This window comes from Drosophila navojoa, chromosome 2 (assembly GCF_054131105.1).
Source record: "Drosophila navojoa isolate 15081-1374.11 chromosome 2, UAZ_NAV_1.0, whole genome shotgun sequence".
Taxonomy (NCBI): Eukaryota; Metazoa; Arthropoda; class Insecta; order Diptera; family Drosophilidae; genus Drosophila; species Drosophila navojoa.
In genome coordinates this window covers 9224490-9241887 of record NC_142890.1, presented here as the reverse complement: position 1 = coordinate 9241887, position 17398 = coordinate 9224490, and the positions used below count along the sequence as shown (strand labels likewise).

The following is a 17398-nucleotide window of genomic DNA, read 5'->3' as shown; positions in this document are numbered from 1 at the left end:
GATGTGTGTAAGAGTCTGCGTGTGTGTGTGTGTGTGTGTGAGTGTGCATAGAGAATCTATAATCTAAATGCAGCAGCAAATTTCTCCAACTAATAAATAAAGACAAACTTTTAAGTGCTCTACAATCGATATGGATAGCGTTATAAAAGTAATTATTTTCTCAAAATGCAATTAACTGAAATGCAAAAAAAACAACTGAGAATCACTTCAGCTAATTGGCAAGGCTTTACTATAGAACTGACTATAAAATCGATTCGTGCCAAGTTCCATTTACAGCTAAAAACCAGAATCAGAACCATTGCAATAGCTGTGTTGCAGTGCTGCAGCTGTAATTGTGCGTTGCGCAACACTTGGTCATTAATGTGCACTATAAATAGCCCCGCTGGCTGCAGCGGCACCTCCACCTCCACTCGATTGAATATGTTGCAAAATGGCAGCACTCAGCGCGTGGCATGAGCGCTGCATTATTATTGGGCCGGCCTCCCCGTTGTGTGCCATTTCACAATTGGGCCATGGCTAAAACAGTGCCCGGCATAAATCATGCCAAGCGTTGACAATGTTAATGGTGTTTGGTTGCGTTGCTGCCATAGATGACCCAGCTCAGACCAGCCCAGTCCAGACCAGCCCAGTCCAGCCCAGCATTCAACGGGAACGTGCATAAATTTTCAACGAGAACTAGAGATAGATCCTTACACACACAGGCAGACACCCACACACACACACATAGCCAGGCAGACTAGCTGCAGTTGCAACTTTTATTACTCCTTAGTTATTTTTGTTGCCTACTTGGCAGCGTCACAGTGTCTGCCAGCGTTAAGCTAACATCGATATTTTTATTGGTTTTAGCTGAAGTTTTATTGCTGTCCTCGGGCTGATTTACATATAAGCACACGGCCTGGACATTTTTATAAAAACCACTTTGGCTACGGCTATCACATATATTGCGAATTTCCCATCTGGCTGAGTGCATTTGTTTCCGTCACATGCAATATTTACTTTTGTTCATTCATGCATAAATTGTTGCCCTTACTTGCTGCTAATGTATGTTTAATGAAAGCAAAATAAAAACACAAAACTTCCATTAAATATTTAATTGCTTTGGGGCGCTTTTATTTTATTTTTATTCTCGTTTTTTTTTTTTTTTTTTTTTTTTTATTTATTTTGTATTTTGGTTTGCGAAACTCTCAACGGGAATAAATTTGCATGCAAAACTGTTGCCAGATAACAAATTCGTTTATTTCAAAAGAATTTCATTTATTCCTAACCATAAACAAAAATATTTTCAACTCGAACTAATTCTCTGGTAGTAGCAATACCATATATATATTTCTTTTATGTATATTAAAGTAATTAATGAAATTGTTAAAGTTACGAAACTCGTTTGCCCTACGTTTTGCACTTTGTAATTTTGGATACGAATTGAATTAATTGCTGGAGCTACTAAACGGCCCTAAACGGACTCAACATTTGCATTCCAAACGGAGCTCTTAAATCTTCCTTTAGCATTCGCCTACCGGCAGTTCGGTTTGTTATGATTGAAATATTATTTAAGGAGCAGGTGGACTACGGTATTCTAATACTATTACTATGGACTGTCTCTGCTTTGACACAGTTAATTTACTTGCAGTTTGCTTTGTCGACACGTTAATTATATGCAATTAAATTGTGCAAACAAAGTTAGCTCGAGGCACAGGGACTTGCCCTGAAAATCCTGGCTAAAACAGAACAATCCAAATGTATCCACATTAAAAGCAGTTGCACGTAGCCAAATTGATGAGCAGCGCCATGGCAACGGCCATCTACAAATTCTCTAGATATTCTCTTGTGTTGTCAGAGGTTGACTGGGCTGCGGGCTGCGGGCTGCCAGCCAGGCTTATGTGGTTTCGTCTGTTCGGGTTTGGTATGTGGTCTACCTGTGCCAGCTGAAGCGACTGCACGCAGCTGAAGCTGGTAATATTTGTGCCACGTATGCTCGGCGGCTAATCAGTAGACGGCACAGACAACCTGTGATCCGTGTCGATGCCATGAGCCACGATTTACGGGCTAGAGTTAGAGATGGACGTGCCTTAAGCTGTGCTCGGCGACACGACTTTCGTGAAAAGCTTGAGAAGAGTAAGCCCGGCAAATGGAAAGCATAAAAATGAATGTATATGCATATAGCGTAATAAATTAATATTTCTCTATATTCAGAGCAAGGGAATCTAATAATACAATATATACAGTCAATGATGCACTTAGTTAAATTGTTTAAATTACTACCAAAATATGTTTAGGTTTTATATATATTTCTGTTTATTAATTTTCGTATAGTAACTGGAGCTCACGCAATAATTTTTTTTTTTTTTGCTCTCTTGTACATTAATTTAGCTAGCACTACTTTATATCTAGTGAGCTGCTGCTGCAAAATAATAGCAAAAATCTCAACTAAAATCTAATTTAAGCGTTCCAGGCACGACACCAACTTTGGAGTAAAGTTGCAGCTCTCTGCCGCTGGCTGCTCTGGTGAAGCCAAATAAATTGCAAGAAATGTGCAGCACGCGCAAGTAGCGTTATATTTATGCAGCGGAAGCAACGGTCCCGGCAAACGGCAACGGGTTCGAGTGCACGGGATTGGGCTTGGGGGTGTGAGTTGTTGGGGCAACCGGCAGCAGCAGAGATGCTCGGTTGCATTTCAATGGCATAAAACACACCCCAAGCATCACAGTGACGCACACATGCCGCCCTTTTGGCCGCCCTAGTCGCGCCCTGCTCGAAATAAGGGAAGAAATCTTGCAAATGAACACAAATATGCAGAGAAGAAGAAGAAGAAGAACGAAAAAAAAAAAACATGCACATTGGAAAAAAACAACGGGCAAGCGAAAATCTTTTGTGTGCAATACAAAAGATGCGACAACAGCCAAGAGAGAGGGAAAGAGAGAGAGAGAGAGAGGGGCGAGGGAAGAGAGTGAGCGAAAAAATATATATTTATATATATTTTCGTGTAGGGTAGAGCTTGAGCCAAGTTTTGCCAGAGCCGTTGCACTTGTCGCTGCCTGTGGAAGCTATTTTCCTCTCCTTTCTTTTTCTTTTTTTGGGTAAGATTCACTGAATGCATTGGCAAAAACGGGGGCTGCAATAGAAGAAGTCATTGGCCTCTTCTATTCATCTATATATTTACAGCCTGCTGCACTCATCGAAATTCGACTTTGGTATTCGCCATTAAAGCTGATTGCTGAGCGCGCAGACATCAATCAAAGGCAGAGAGAGAGAGAAAGAGAGAGTGAAAGAGAGAGAGAGACTGGGACGTCAAATCGAACTTATATAACATGCAAAACAGCAATCTCAAAGACAAAGCACATCATATGATTATCATGTGATAATATTATTCAGTACAAACTTGGCCGCTCTGACTCATCAGCGCCAAACTATTCAAATTTACAATTGGAAGCAACAAAGCAAAGCAACAATGTCGATGCGCAGATTGAATTTCAAAGCGCAATAAACTTGCCAGCAAATTTGCATGGTGTGAAAATTATCGTGGCACGAAACCGCAGCCAATTGGGTCACTTGGACTAGGTCTTGTATCATAAGTGTACGTACAATTAGCGGCTTACTTAGAGCAGAGGTATGTTTTATGGAGCGTATATCGTAATTGTGTGGCGTGTGGCTTTGTGGGAACCAAAAAAAAAAAAAAGACGCTTGAGTAGACAACTTAATTCAATTGTCAAATAGAACAAATAAGAGATATGATGAATCTGCGAGAATTCAACACATCAGAAATTAGATATGAAATTTTCCGCTTGATTTATAGCTTGGCCTATCTTTATTATACGATATTTTTAGTTGCATAGTCATCTTTAACCTTAACTAATGCATAGGCCATTAATTAACCCTGCGAGCTCAGGCAGACAATGCAGATGATTTTCTCTAGAAGAATTTGTATGCAAGCCATAGAACAATAGAGAATTCAGCTTGTTGTTCGTTCCAATTAAATTAAAATATATATATATTCATATATACACAAATATATATTAGAGCTCATATATAGTCTCTTGGCTTTGTTGGAGCCATACGAACTGGTTCAGAGATGCCGACAAGCAATCTCTCAGCTTTGTGTGAATGACGCGTACTGTAAGACACAGCTCGATGCGATTGCCACAATATGGCATAGGAATTTGTATATGTTTATTGTTATTATTGCCTCTGTCGGCAAGGAGGGCGTCTCGCTCTCACTCCCACTGCATTCCATCGCTCTTTCCCACTCTTTTGCTCCGTCCGTCTGTCTGTGAGCTTTTTCATTCATTTGTGATCGCACAGCACATTCCACTGTGGAGTGCCTTCATTCATGGCATACGCGACTGCGACAGGGCGCGTCAAATGCTTTGAGGAATTAAATTGTTTTCTTTTTTCTCTCTCTCTTATTGTATTGAGTAACTATTCTAATAGCAGGCCTTGGCGGCAGCGATTGCAACAACAACAGCAACAACAATAAATCGACTATGAAAATAGACATCGGAGGTGTTGTGATACAACAATGTGAGGCGAGTGTCTGCCGCTGTTAGAGTAACGGTATGTGTATTTCATAATAAATTAATTAATTAATCAGTATATATAGTAAACATTAGGTGCTCACACATAATTATTACACATAAAATGCCAGCCACAGCCATAGCTGTGTGTAAATTGTGTAAAACAGTCATCGCAACGCATTTTAATCAGCATTATTAATAATGCGGTCATGTTTAAATTATAAACTGTGTAAACATATTTATAATGCTTAATATGAGCGCTATAATTAATTAAAAACGGAATTTATGTTATTACAAGCCTCAGCTACTTTAAGACTATATATTACACAGCGTTTATTTTTATTTATTTATTCTATAGCTGAGATTATTAACACCGTATATAGCAACACATGAAATCGTATATATGTATGTATGTAAGTATATGTAACATTTATTTTTTAAGACAGCTCAGCTCATAATCTATACTAAGCTATTCGATGTGCGTCCGAGCTGCCTCTAATAATAGCTCACATTCCTAATCGCTATTTTCGCAAAGTTCAGTGGGCTATCAGGAATTGGACCGCACCTTCTATAAGCATATGCTTATGTCAAATCGATCAATCGCTGGAAAGTGCCCATTCAATGTGTCTAGTGTGGAGTATAAAACAAGCAGCAGTTACAACAACAGCAACGACAACAGCAACAACAACAACAACCACAACGAAGTGGACCCGCATTGCGCCAAGGCTGGCCCGCATTTGACCTGACCAAAAGAAATACGAATGGCTTGGCCTGAGTAAGGCCACCTGTATCAATACAAGTATTTATTTATAATAATATATGAGTGCACACGCACACGCACGCACCGAAATACATATGTAAATACGCATTAATGTGCTTGTGTGTGTGTGTGTGGCTGTCAAACCTCATTTAAATACTATGACGATGTTTTATTGACACAGTGTGTATGTTTTAATTTGGCTTTTGCCTTTCACTGCTGGCCGCTCGCCTCCCCTTGGGGGCCGCAGTGCGGTTCGGATCGGATCGGATTGGATCGAATTGGCGTTTGGTCGCCTCGGGTCGCACCTGCTATAAATAAAAGCGGATCGCTTTGACGTCACTGTGACGTCATTTGCACAGCGACAGCAATAACAAGGCATAAACATTAACTTAATCATTGTATTTAAAAGCGTCTACCGAAGTCTTGTCAATAAACTGGTTTTCAAATACGGTTCGGCATGCGTTTGTCTCTATTTACCTATTTTTCTCTCCTTTTATTTTGGTTTTATTTATATTTTATTGCTGTTTTATTTTATTTATTTATTTTTTCATACTCTGTCGCATTAGTGGAGACTTTACATAATAATTGTAGTTAACCGATTTATTGCGTTCGCATTTGCATTCGCATTTGTTTATGGCGTGTATTTACAGCTCTTACAGCATTGTGCAAATATTTTCACTTTTCTGGCTGTTTGTTTTCATTTTTGTTCCCTCTCTCTCGCCCTCTCGCATTTTCAATTGATTTCAATTCAATCCATTTCAATATTCTAGTTTTCGCAGCGCGCATTCGCAAAAATATTTTTATTAACTTGGCTGCTTTTCGTGTTTACATTTCATTTCGAATGCATTATGAGCTCTCGCCACTGCCTCACCTGCCCCCCTCTCTCTCTCTCTGTCTCTCCTGGTGGCATTTTCGCTTTTGTCCGATTTGCGACTTGATTTAGTTTTATTTCTGGCCATTTGCATTAATTACATGCGACGACATGTTGCCACTTTAATTGAATTTTCAACACAGAGTGGCGGCGCGATTTTTAAATGTTCATAAACTTGCGGCATTTATTTTTGATTCGTGTTTTATTTCCCTCGCATTTCATGATTTCTTTGCGGTTGTTGCTGTTGCTCTTGTTGTTGTTGTTGTTTTGGTATTTTTTTTTTCGCATTATTACTACTATTTGGTTTCTGGCACAAGGCTAACAATTGCGTTAAACGCTCATTGCCCGGGGCTATGGCTGGTTGGTGTAGCTGTTGTTGATATTGCAGCTTTATGAATGGACATTGGTCAAGCCTTTGCGGCGCTAGGCCATGTAATGCATAAACAAATAACAGTTCAGCTAAAGCAAACACAACCAAAAGCCCTGACAACGCCAGCAGCAGGTTGCCCTGCTGTTAATTCAAATGTCGAAATACTCATATCAATCGATATACTATACATACATACATATACATATATACACATGCCAATATAGATTTACATGCAAATATCAAATTGGCTCGCACGTCCGGCGCGAGTAAATTTGCCTTACAAATCGAAACTGCAAATGGCAACGAGAATAAAGCGCAACATTTTCTATTTTATACTTATTTTTACATATTCCCGCTAACGAATTTATCAATCAATTGCAACAGCTACAGCAACTGCAATCGCAATGCCAAATAGCAATCACATGGCACACATTCGGCACTCGATATATATATTATTTCCCTTAGTTTTTGAATTCATGGATTACCATGCATGCAAATAGTTGCACACATATAAATTCCTTATGCATGTCAGTTCCTGCCGCAGGAGCGCTTAGAGTGCCAGCATTGAAATATAATAATACCGGAAGCGCTTCCCATATAACTGGGAATATCAATGGCCAGAGCGAATATAGCGACTATTAATCTATTTTCAGCTCATTTGAAATATAAAACTGCCAAATATTCCCACTTTGCCACAGTCGTGCAAAGCTGTGTAAATTACTGAAAATATTCTCTTGAAGAACTATAATTCACTTTGTACTCACATTTTGGGCTTTTCAACTGAACAACTTTTGAACTAAAATAGCCATGCCATAGCTAAACTAATTTTGCTTTAGTTTATCATTAATAGTCACTATAATTATTTTCTTTTTTTTATTTCTGTTAAAAACTTGGTGTAGTAATGCGGCAGCTCAACCGAGTGGGACCTTAATGCTGACAATCATAAACGTATTTAAATATTAAAATAAATATTATGGGGCTATAATCGAGCATTCACTGAGCCCTTGGCTGACCAAGTCACATTGCTTGACCAGCTCAGGGCAGACGAGGACAGACGAGGCCAGGCCAGGGCGTTAAGTAAGCTCTGCAGACAGCCAAAAGCCGGCAGACGGCGCGAGGCCAGCAGCTAAATCAACAGCAGCATCGACCGCAGTCGCCGCTGATGATGACGTTGCGACGTTGACCACGACGCCTGCCGCACACAGCTGAGGTGAGTCCAGGTGAGCACGGTTCAGGGCAAGTAAGAACTGGAATGTCAGTCAAGTTAAGCTGAGCTGAGCTGAGTCGCGATGATATGCATATGTGTGTGTGTGTGTGTGTGTGTGAGTGCATATGCATAACGCTTGAATGTTTTATTTACTCGACGTGCAATAAAAACGGCTGGAAAATGTTAAGGAAAAGCGAAAAACAATGTCAATATTTGCTCAAAGTTTTGATGCAGCCGTTGACGTTGTCGTTGCCGTTATGGCAGCGCTGCTTTTTGCTTTTTTATTTGATCTTTTTTTTTCTTTTTGGAGAGCTATTTGCAAATTGGCCACAGGACGCGAGCAGACAAACATCAAATATGAAATTTCCGTGCGCTTGCACAGGTACGTGCATAAAAGATTCAAAGGCTACAGACTCGACTCCTTGCCAAAGCCTTTAAAAATGCATGGGCTTTATTAGAAGTCACTTTTATTGTAAGCAAAAGTCAGCCGAATTATGCAAATTTGATCAGATGTTTACTTTGTCTACAATGATAGAGCATTTGGTTTGAATTTCCGCTGACTGCAGAAGTTTTCAAACACACTTTTGTTCAATAGCTGTACTAGAGTTTCAAATGCCATTACAGGTACAGCGAAAAATTATATGCCTGTATCTGTCACTTGCCTAATGCAAATGTTCAATCATTTTGTGCCGTACCAATTTGATGTACGACAACTGTGTCAAAACTTGTCAGACGTAATAAAAACCAAATGGAAAGGTAAGACAAAAATGTGCGCGTTTTTCGTAGACAGGTAGGCGAGCCTGCGAAATGAAGCGTCCCACGATCGATTGGCAAAATTTATGGGCTCATAAAGATTTCAACCGAAACTCGTAATGACAAAAACTCCGTCAGCCGATGTCGCTGGCAATTGTGCCGCGCACTTTAAGACCCGCTCTGTGCGCGCTCAGTGCTCGGCTCTCGGTTCTCAGCCATCGGCTCTCGCCTCTTGGCTCTTGGCTCTTGGCGCTCGCCTGAAACAATTGCGAACGAGTGACAAACGTGGGAGGGACCAACTTTCTAGATTGGCTGCTCCATAAACTTGACAAGTTTGTGTGTTGCCAAGTGCGACTGTAAAAATAGCAGCAGAAAACGCTAAAAGTCAACTCCAACATTTGTGTCCCTTGCATGCGAGCCAAGCGCCAAGTTCTTGAGATGTATAAATGTATATAAATACAAGTATATATATGTATATGTGTGGGTGGGTGGGTGTGTGTATTTTTTGCTAGTTCAAAAGCTGTCAAGTGTGTCAGGCGAAAAGTTTTTATTAATACTAGTTTTTTTTTTATCATAGGGGTATATTAGTTTGAGTAAGTATATATTTTTTATCTATTGATTCATGACAAGATGTAAAGTAGCAAAAAAGTAAAAAGAAACTTTATAATCCCAGCAATAGAGTATATATTTTTATTCCTGGAAAGGGATTGACTGTAAACTCAAGAAAGTATTTCTTGCTTGAGTCTTCTACTTGCTAAACTTTTATTCAATTAAGGTTCGTTCTCTATTAGTAAACTAAGATATGTACACATTTTCTAATCCATGCAATTTATTTATTGCCACAAATTCATTCTTTCTGTATGCATAACACCAACATCAACAAACTAAAACAAACTACAATTTTCCACTGCCACGCCCACAATTTAGAGACGTTGGCAAATCACCTCAGTCAAAGTTTTGGATAACATCAACAAATGCATTTAGCCATTGTGCTGCAGCTGCTCTTGTTAAAAAAACAAATGTTGTCTCTCAGCTGGCGGGCGAGGGGAGGGAGCGGGCAGAGCTGACATTCTGCTGTAACAAAAGGCAAAAGTTTATGGAGAACAAAAAGCAAAAGCAAAAGCAAATCAAAAACAAAACAAAAAATAGCAACAAGAACAAGTAAGAAAGCTCTAGTCGAGACTGCTCGACTACGAGATCCCCTGAACCCTACAAGCAACTGATATTTCAATAATAATTAGCACCCACACACGCACTCATGCAAACAAATACACGCACACACACACACTCACATATACAGGCAATTGCGCTTGGGTTGCGCTGCAGTGTTGGCAATATTAGGAGAACTTATTTGTTGAATAATTTAATTTCTAGACGTACGATCGTAATGAAACTTTCAGAACGTAATCATAATGTTAAAATGTATGTGTATACCGAAGCACAAGTCTCTAGTATTTGATATACGACTTTTACAAAGATGAGGGTGAGGGGGTGGATTTGGGGGTGGGGGGTAAATTTTAACAAAAACCGAAATTGTATGACATGCGTCTTAATATACATTTTAAATTTGGAGACTCTAGCTTGAAAGATGTAGGAGATATAATTTTTAAAGTGATCTTCGATAAGGTTTTTTATCGATAAAAAAGTATCGGAATGAGTTATCGTTTTTTAGTGATAAACTCGATATCCGCGTGATATATACGGACATTTTAAAAAAAAGTTGAAGTCTCTAGCTCTTATATCTTCTGAAATCGACGCGTTCAAACATACGGACAGACGGACGGACGGACGGACGGACGGACGGACGGACGGACGGACGGACGGACGGACGGACAGACAGACGGACAGGGCTAAATCGACTCAGCTCGTCGCCCTGATCAAGAATATATATACTTTGTGGGGTCTGCCACGCCTCCTTCTGCCTGTTACATACATTTTAACAAAACCATTATACCCTGATTTCCCATTTTCAATGGGTTCAGGGTATAAAAACCAGAACAAAGTTAAGCACTCGAAGTGTTTGTACAAGTGTCTATCCTCTTCTCACTCTCACACTCTCTCGCTCTCGCTCTCACACTCATGCTGTCTCTTGCTGTCAGGCAAAGCGTTGGCTTTTTTATGGAATATACAAATTCTAAAATCGTGATATATGTATTTTGCTCTTTTCGGAGGGGAGGCTATAGGCGACAGGCGTCAGTTTTCCAGAACGGATTTGTTTTGAAACAAGCGCCAAAAAATCAATTCATGACTGCGCGACTGCAGCAGCACCACCACGAAAACCAACGCCAGCCACAGCCACAAAAGCAACAACCTAAACAAAAACCCAAAGCGCAGACAAAGAGCCTGCCAAATATAATATAGGATCAAGCATCGAATATATTAAAAACAAACAGCGAATCGATGTGAAGTTATAGAACTGTTTAATGTCTCTAAAGTTTTTATAGACTCACTGGTAGAGCACTCATTCTATTGGAGAAGAAACTAAACTAAGATAAAAGCCAAATGGATCAAATTATTTTCAATGTTCTCCAAAACAATCAATAAAAGATTGTTATTTGTAGACCTATTCTCTTAAATAAACTTAATCAGTTGAAGCTAAACTTATTCTCAAGAATCTTAAATCTATGTATATGCAATAGCTGGCTATATCAGTCCAACGCTTTATCGCAATATTTAAAATGTAAATTAAGAATCTACTAATCTACTAATCTACTGTGAACGTTAAACGAAATCATTAAGATTCCGTAAATTTTTAATTTAAAGGATGCATTAAAAAGCAAGAAGCTTACCTTGAGTTCCTTAGTACAGATATCTGCAAAAGAAAGAAATACAAAATTTGTTTGAGTAAATTTATTAAGCACTCGGGATGAAAGTAATATAAGACGGTTAGTCAATTATTCGTGTATGTAAGCCTCGCTCGATTCATTCCCTCGTTTAGCCTTAACCGAAATTGTGGCAACAATATAAAATCGTTTAAGGCAACGACGACTCACATAACAGACGGCGACCAAGTCAAAAGGACCACCCAGGATTTGACTCGCCGAGAATTCTTGGTAACCAAGCAGCCCTGGAGTCATATAGCCTCGTCCCTCCCCACCGCTAAGCACTCCTCCTTGCCATTGTCGTGTTGCCATGCTTGCAGACTCTTCGTCTTCTCTGCGCTTTATTGTTAATGAATTCTACACGTATGCCGCCGGGCTGGTCGATTGGACGCGCTGCCAGGGTCCGGATGACGGGGCCCGAAGCTGTAGCCTAAGGCGCATTATGAGCCAGTTTTTGGTCTCTTTGGTCTTTTTGCATACATTGCCTGTAGAATGTTTGTTGTTGTTGTTGCTTGCTGCTGCTGTTTTGTTCTTTATTGCTTTGTGTTTTTTTTTTCGTGTTTTTTTTCTTGATGTAGCCAAGTCGCTGGCCGCACTGCCAAGGTGTTGGCCACATGGCGCTGGCCATGCATATTTACGGCTGTCACAGTCGCCGAATGGGGCGGGGTTCAATGCACAAATGATTGATTTTCAAGCGTACGCCTGGAGGGGGGCCAAGTGAGTGGGGCAGCAGCGAGATAGCTGCTGATGATTTAACATCAGGCTGCTCCTTTGTGCTCGCACAACAAAAAGTTTCAATGACACTTTGAATAATTTTTGGCCACATCTGCTGATGGATCACACTGCATGTATGTGTGTATGTATGCATGTATGTACATATATTTTTCGGGCTGCATTTGCGTGTTAGCACTAGAACACTGAAATTGAATTTGTGGGCCACGGCGTCCAGGTAAGGCACGGAACCGTAAAAACGGCCCAAGCTTAAAGGTTGACGTGTCAAAGTGGCAATAACACTCAGTCAAAGCCTTGACAAAAGGGACAAAGGTTTGACTCTAATCAACAGTGAGTGAAAATCAGCAACAACAACAAAAACACAGACAGCATAACAAAAGACTGGCCTAAGCCTAAAGAAAGCTCAGCAAGGAAGCCCTGAATACCCTATATTTAGTGTATCAAATATTCATTAGATACGCACATAATACATATTCAATTTGCTTTTGTTCTTTTTTTTTTTTTGAGCAAACATTTAAAGAACTTTTCACCTCATCTTAAAGTATGTGCAAGCTTGACGTTTCACACCTCGAGTGTTCTCTGAATCCTGAGCATTTTATGTATTTCCCCTCAATATATCCAGAAAGTGTTTGTTTGCTGTATATATGTATGTATATGTAAACATGCGGAGGTAGAGTATCTCTTACGTGGAAGCATGTAAAGTGTTTTTCAAAAAATAAAAACACGTCGTGAGCAATAACAATAAAAAAGAAAGAAAGAAAGAGAATGGCCGTAAGCCAAACAAGACGCAACACATCCTAAGAAAGCAAAGCAACCCACTGACAGACTGAAGCGCAAAAGTTTATCAAGGTCATTACGGTAGGCGGCTGCGCTCCCCTCCGTCCGGAGTCCGGACCCGCTTGATTAGCTGAAATTTCTTATCAGAATGATGGCTGACTAAACGTGGCAGGTAGCCAAGGACGTGAGCACAGGAAATTAAGTGAAACACAAGGCGTCCTTAAGTCGCTTCTTATGAGAACTACTCAACTAGATGGCTACTTAAATATTAATTCATCAGCTGGCGAATGTTGGCCGACTACAGCCTCATCTAGCCAGTCAGAATGTTTACTTTACGGGATTAAATGGAATTTAAGGCAATTTATGGCCGTTTGCTGATTCGAGAATTTCTGCGAACACACAATGCACAGATAAAGTCTTCAACTTGAACAGGAGAGCTGCATTTCCCGGAAGATGACAATATGACGAAGAATTTCAATTATAATTGTTTCAAATTTAAATCTGGTATTTGCAAGCATTATACAATTATTTTAATTGCAATTACTTAGCAAATTAATTTAGGTAAGTCTGGTTCTCTCTGGCACAGCTTAAAGGTTAAATTAGCTACCTTTGAAATTCCAATGGAGCAAGTCTAGTTAATTTTAACGTAACTCTGGTCTATGGCAATCAATGATATTTTAAAGCGCCTTTGGCCATTTCACATGCATTTAGCGTACATCTCTTCATCAACTTTAAGTTCAACTTGTACTTGCTTCTTCGTTTGGCAATTGTCGGGCATAAAGTTTTCTCACATTTCGAATGGAAGTTCTCGAGTCTAATTGAATTGAGTTGTTGGGACATGAATGCGCACATACAAGATGGTTCCCGGCAAATGGATACGAGACGACAATCATCGCCTCATCCACGAGCACAGCCCAATTCAATCAGAGGCTCATAGAAAAATTGTAATAAGATCAATTTCTCAGGGGTTGCACGCGGTACGAGAACTAGGATTAATTGAATTGAAGTCACAATGCGTTGCCCAGGCAACAGCCAGCAGCTAAGTGTGTAGACACACACACACACGCACACAAAGAACACACAGTGAGACACTCCATCACACACACACACACACACACACACAATTAAAGTTGTAAGCCAATAATGTGTGTGTGTGTGTGTGAAGAGTTTCAGGTAACTGCAATTGTATATCCATTCAAGGATTAGCGTCCTTTATGACAACAACAGCAAATTAAAGAGCTGCAGGGAAAGGGTATTAAAGAGTCGACCACAATGCAATAGAAGCTAAGCTGATAAGCCGTTGCCTTCTTTTTCGGTTTTCTAGTTGGTGCCGCAAAAATGAGTTAAGCTGATTTTCATGCGATTTTTGTGGCTGGCTAATGGACGAACGCTTAGCGTGTCTGTTGTCCGCTGCCACGCCCACCGCCATCAATGTGCGTGGGCGTGCGGCAATTAATATCAATTCCGTTTGGCCATTAACATGGCTGAAAACATATTGGCTAACAAGTGTCAGAGTCGCGCCAAATTAGAGCCAAAGCCAATGACGAAAACGAGCCTGGGATTGGAAACGGTAATGGGCAAGGGAAAGGGGCAAGGGGCAAGGGGGAACGGCAATTGGATAGGGAACGGAAAATGGGTAAGCCGGAAAGCAGACTGGGTTCGTGTTAAGTTCAATAGCGCCACGACGCGTGCAAACGATGAGCAGCATGTGGCCAATCCCCAATTGCTAGGGCCCAAGTCCGACATGCGAATGGGTTCGGGACTCCAATTGTGGGGCGCGTCGCCGGCATTGTTGATAATAATATTCGATTGAGTTTTATTTGCTTTGGGGTTTGGTCCTTCGGCTAGTCCTGCTCATTGATGGTTTATTGTCTTTGCAGTCAGACAATATACACATCATGTACTCCTTCGGCTTTGTGTTCAGTTCTGTGCCCGTCCTGAGTCTGTGACGCAAACCCACGGCACTCGAATGCTTTTTATGGTGCCACAAAAATACTCCGACTCTGGCCTAGGATCCCGTCTAATGGCAATAACAAAAGCATGACGTCGGCCCTCTGCCATCAGCACCACATGTGGCCAACGCTCTTGGCCGAGTCTTGGCCCGGCTCGGCCAACGGGCAAGTGCGGGTCGCAGTTGGCTTCTCAAATTGAAAACGGAACATCGAACGCTGCCGATGAGTGATGGAGCGGAAGCGGCCGACGCTATCAGCGAATGCTAAGCGCTGTCTAATTATGCAGCCCGTCTGGCAATCGGCAATCAGTGTCACTTACAATGACATACAACAAAATACAAAGGCAGCAGCAACGGCAACAGCAACAACAACAACAGCATGAGCAAATGCAAAGAAGATAACGAAACAGCAACAACGCCATGGCAAATAACTACATAAATATCGAGCACTTCGCGCGAGCTGTTCAAGCAATTTCGCAAAGATAAAGCACTGAATATGATGAATATGATATATAATTTTTTCTCTAAGGGTCATTTATATTTAAATCGCTGTTATCAGCAGCCACTGACGCAGTCAACATGTCGTACAGTGAGAGCACCAACTAATGAACAGAACAAATGCCAAACTCAAATATTAACCAAAATTCATATATGTATGTATATTGAAGGATAGAATTTTGGGATTTCTGTTTTACTTCCATAGTGGAAACTATCATTTGCGGTCGGTCATGAGCGCTTTCACTGTATATAAATTATTAATGGGAAATCAATAGTATGTCAAATGCATAACAGAACAAACATACAATAAATATAAAATGAAACCGACTTCGATTAGCTCACGCAAATAGACAAGACAATGACAAAGTTGAGAACAAACAGCAGACAGCAGACGGCAGACGGCGGACGGCAGACAGAAGACAGCAGACCGGAAGTGCGCATAGCATAATGAGTTTCAGTTTTGTTCATATTTTATTATTTTATTTTTTTGTATTTTTGAGGCAAGCGCAGAGGTTGGTTGGAGAGGCCCTGCAGATAGCACGAGCAACAGCAGTGATAAGAATGACCAAGACAATGACGCGGATGCTTTCACTCTCGACGACGAGAGCAAAGCTGGCGATGGCGCAAGCGAGTCGATGTGGCTGTGGCTGTGGCTGCGGCTGTAGCTGTGGCAGGCCATAAAGCACTCAATGCCTGTGCAACAGCAGCATCAAAGGGGCATCGATTAACTTAATGAAATTGCGTTGTCCATCGTCGGGGCAGCTGGGGCAGAGCGGGACAGAGCGGGACAGACGGCGTGTAAATTACAGTAAATACTTTAAAGCACTTATGCAGCAGGCGCTGCTGCCAGGCGAGCTAATGAGGTGTGACAATTAAAAGGCGGCAGCTAAATGGGTGCAGCTGAATTGATGATACTCTGTTAATGAGCTTAATCGAAGTATATAGGTTTTGAATGCATGCACACACTGTTGAAGCACGATACATGGGACTGGGACTTATATTAGATCAAGATTATTGTGTAATCCATTAATCGCATAGCCAGGAAACAGATTCCACAAGAACTGACAGGAAAATTTATTTTTGGACACACTTTAATGGCACTTACAACGGGAACAGTGCATTGGGCAGCCGGGTGCAGCCGTTGCAATCGGTGCTGCTGCTTGTTCTTTTATTCATTTATTTGAGAAGGGGGCGTTAAGGTTGTTGACTGGGTTGGGCAGGTTAGCAGGTTTTACCTTGTATTTGCTTTGGGCTCTTAATTTTGTTGTTGTTTCCGTTGAGGCAGCAGCTTGTGTTTAGGTTTTAGTACGTGCTTTGGTATTTGGAATCAGAATGTGACTGATAACGGGGCGCCGTTGATAAAGCAAATCGTCCAATCCGCAGAACAGGCGCAATTTCGGAAGCGGCAGCGATAGAAGCAGCTGTAGCTGAGCATAAACAAATTAAAGCAATGCGACTGGAAAGGGTATTTGTAACGAGAGCGCCTATCGGAACAATTTTCCGGCTTTTCACACACGCGACGGCGTCACCGGTAGCGGCAGCGACAGCGGTTGCGGCGTCTAAGTTGACGTCGACACAGGCGGCACGCTTTCTCGGCAAGTTTTGCGTTTGCTTTTTTGGATTGCTTTTGCTTTCCTTTGCTTTGCTTCTGCTTCTGCTTCTGCTTATGCTTATGCTTCTGTTTCTGCCTCTGCCTTTGCCACTGTTTTCTGTTGTTGTTGCTGCTGCTGCTGGCGCTGTTGTTGTCCGACACCAATACTATATTTGTTGTTTTTCTTTTCAATTTGACCGCATTTGTCGATTTTGGTTTTTCTTATTTTGTTGCTGCTGCTGCTGTTATAGCGGCTCTCTTTGCTTTTTGCTTTTGGCCAACAAAACGCACACTTACAAGCACTTGCACACACAAACGCACACTTTACTTGCGCGCAGCAAACTCACACTTACACACACGAAAGAGCAAGAGCGCGGCGATCGAGCACAGAATGCCAAAAATTTAAAGCACTTGATTTAATTGGCTTGCACAGCACGCACGTTCAATTTAAATTAGTTGCGGCTCGTACGCGTATTAATTAACAAGACTCTTAAATAATTTATACGTCCGCGCTAGCAAAAAGAGGTATACACCCACGTCCGTTCGTAACACAAATGC

At 41.1% G+C, this 17398-nt stretch overlaps 1 long non-coding RNA gene across 1 annotated transcript in view; it reads left to right on the top strand.

Moving 5' to 3' along the window:
• LOC149092111 (uncharacterized) overlaps nucleotides 1-17346 on the top strand; it is a 29046-nt gene extending 11700 nt beyond the window's left edge. Inside the window, exon 2 of the long non-coding RNA XR_016197668.1 lies at nucleotides 16478-17346. This is a non-coding gene — a long non-coding RNA (uncharacterized LOC149092111). The remainder of the gene's footprint in view (nucleotides 1-16477) is intronic.
• The last annotated feature ends 52 nt before the right edge of the window (nucleotides 17347-17398 follow it).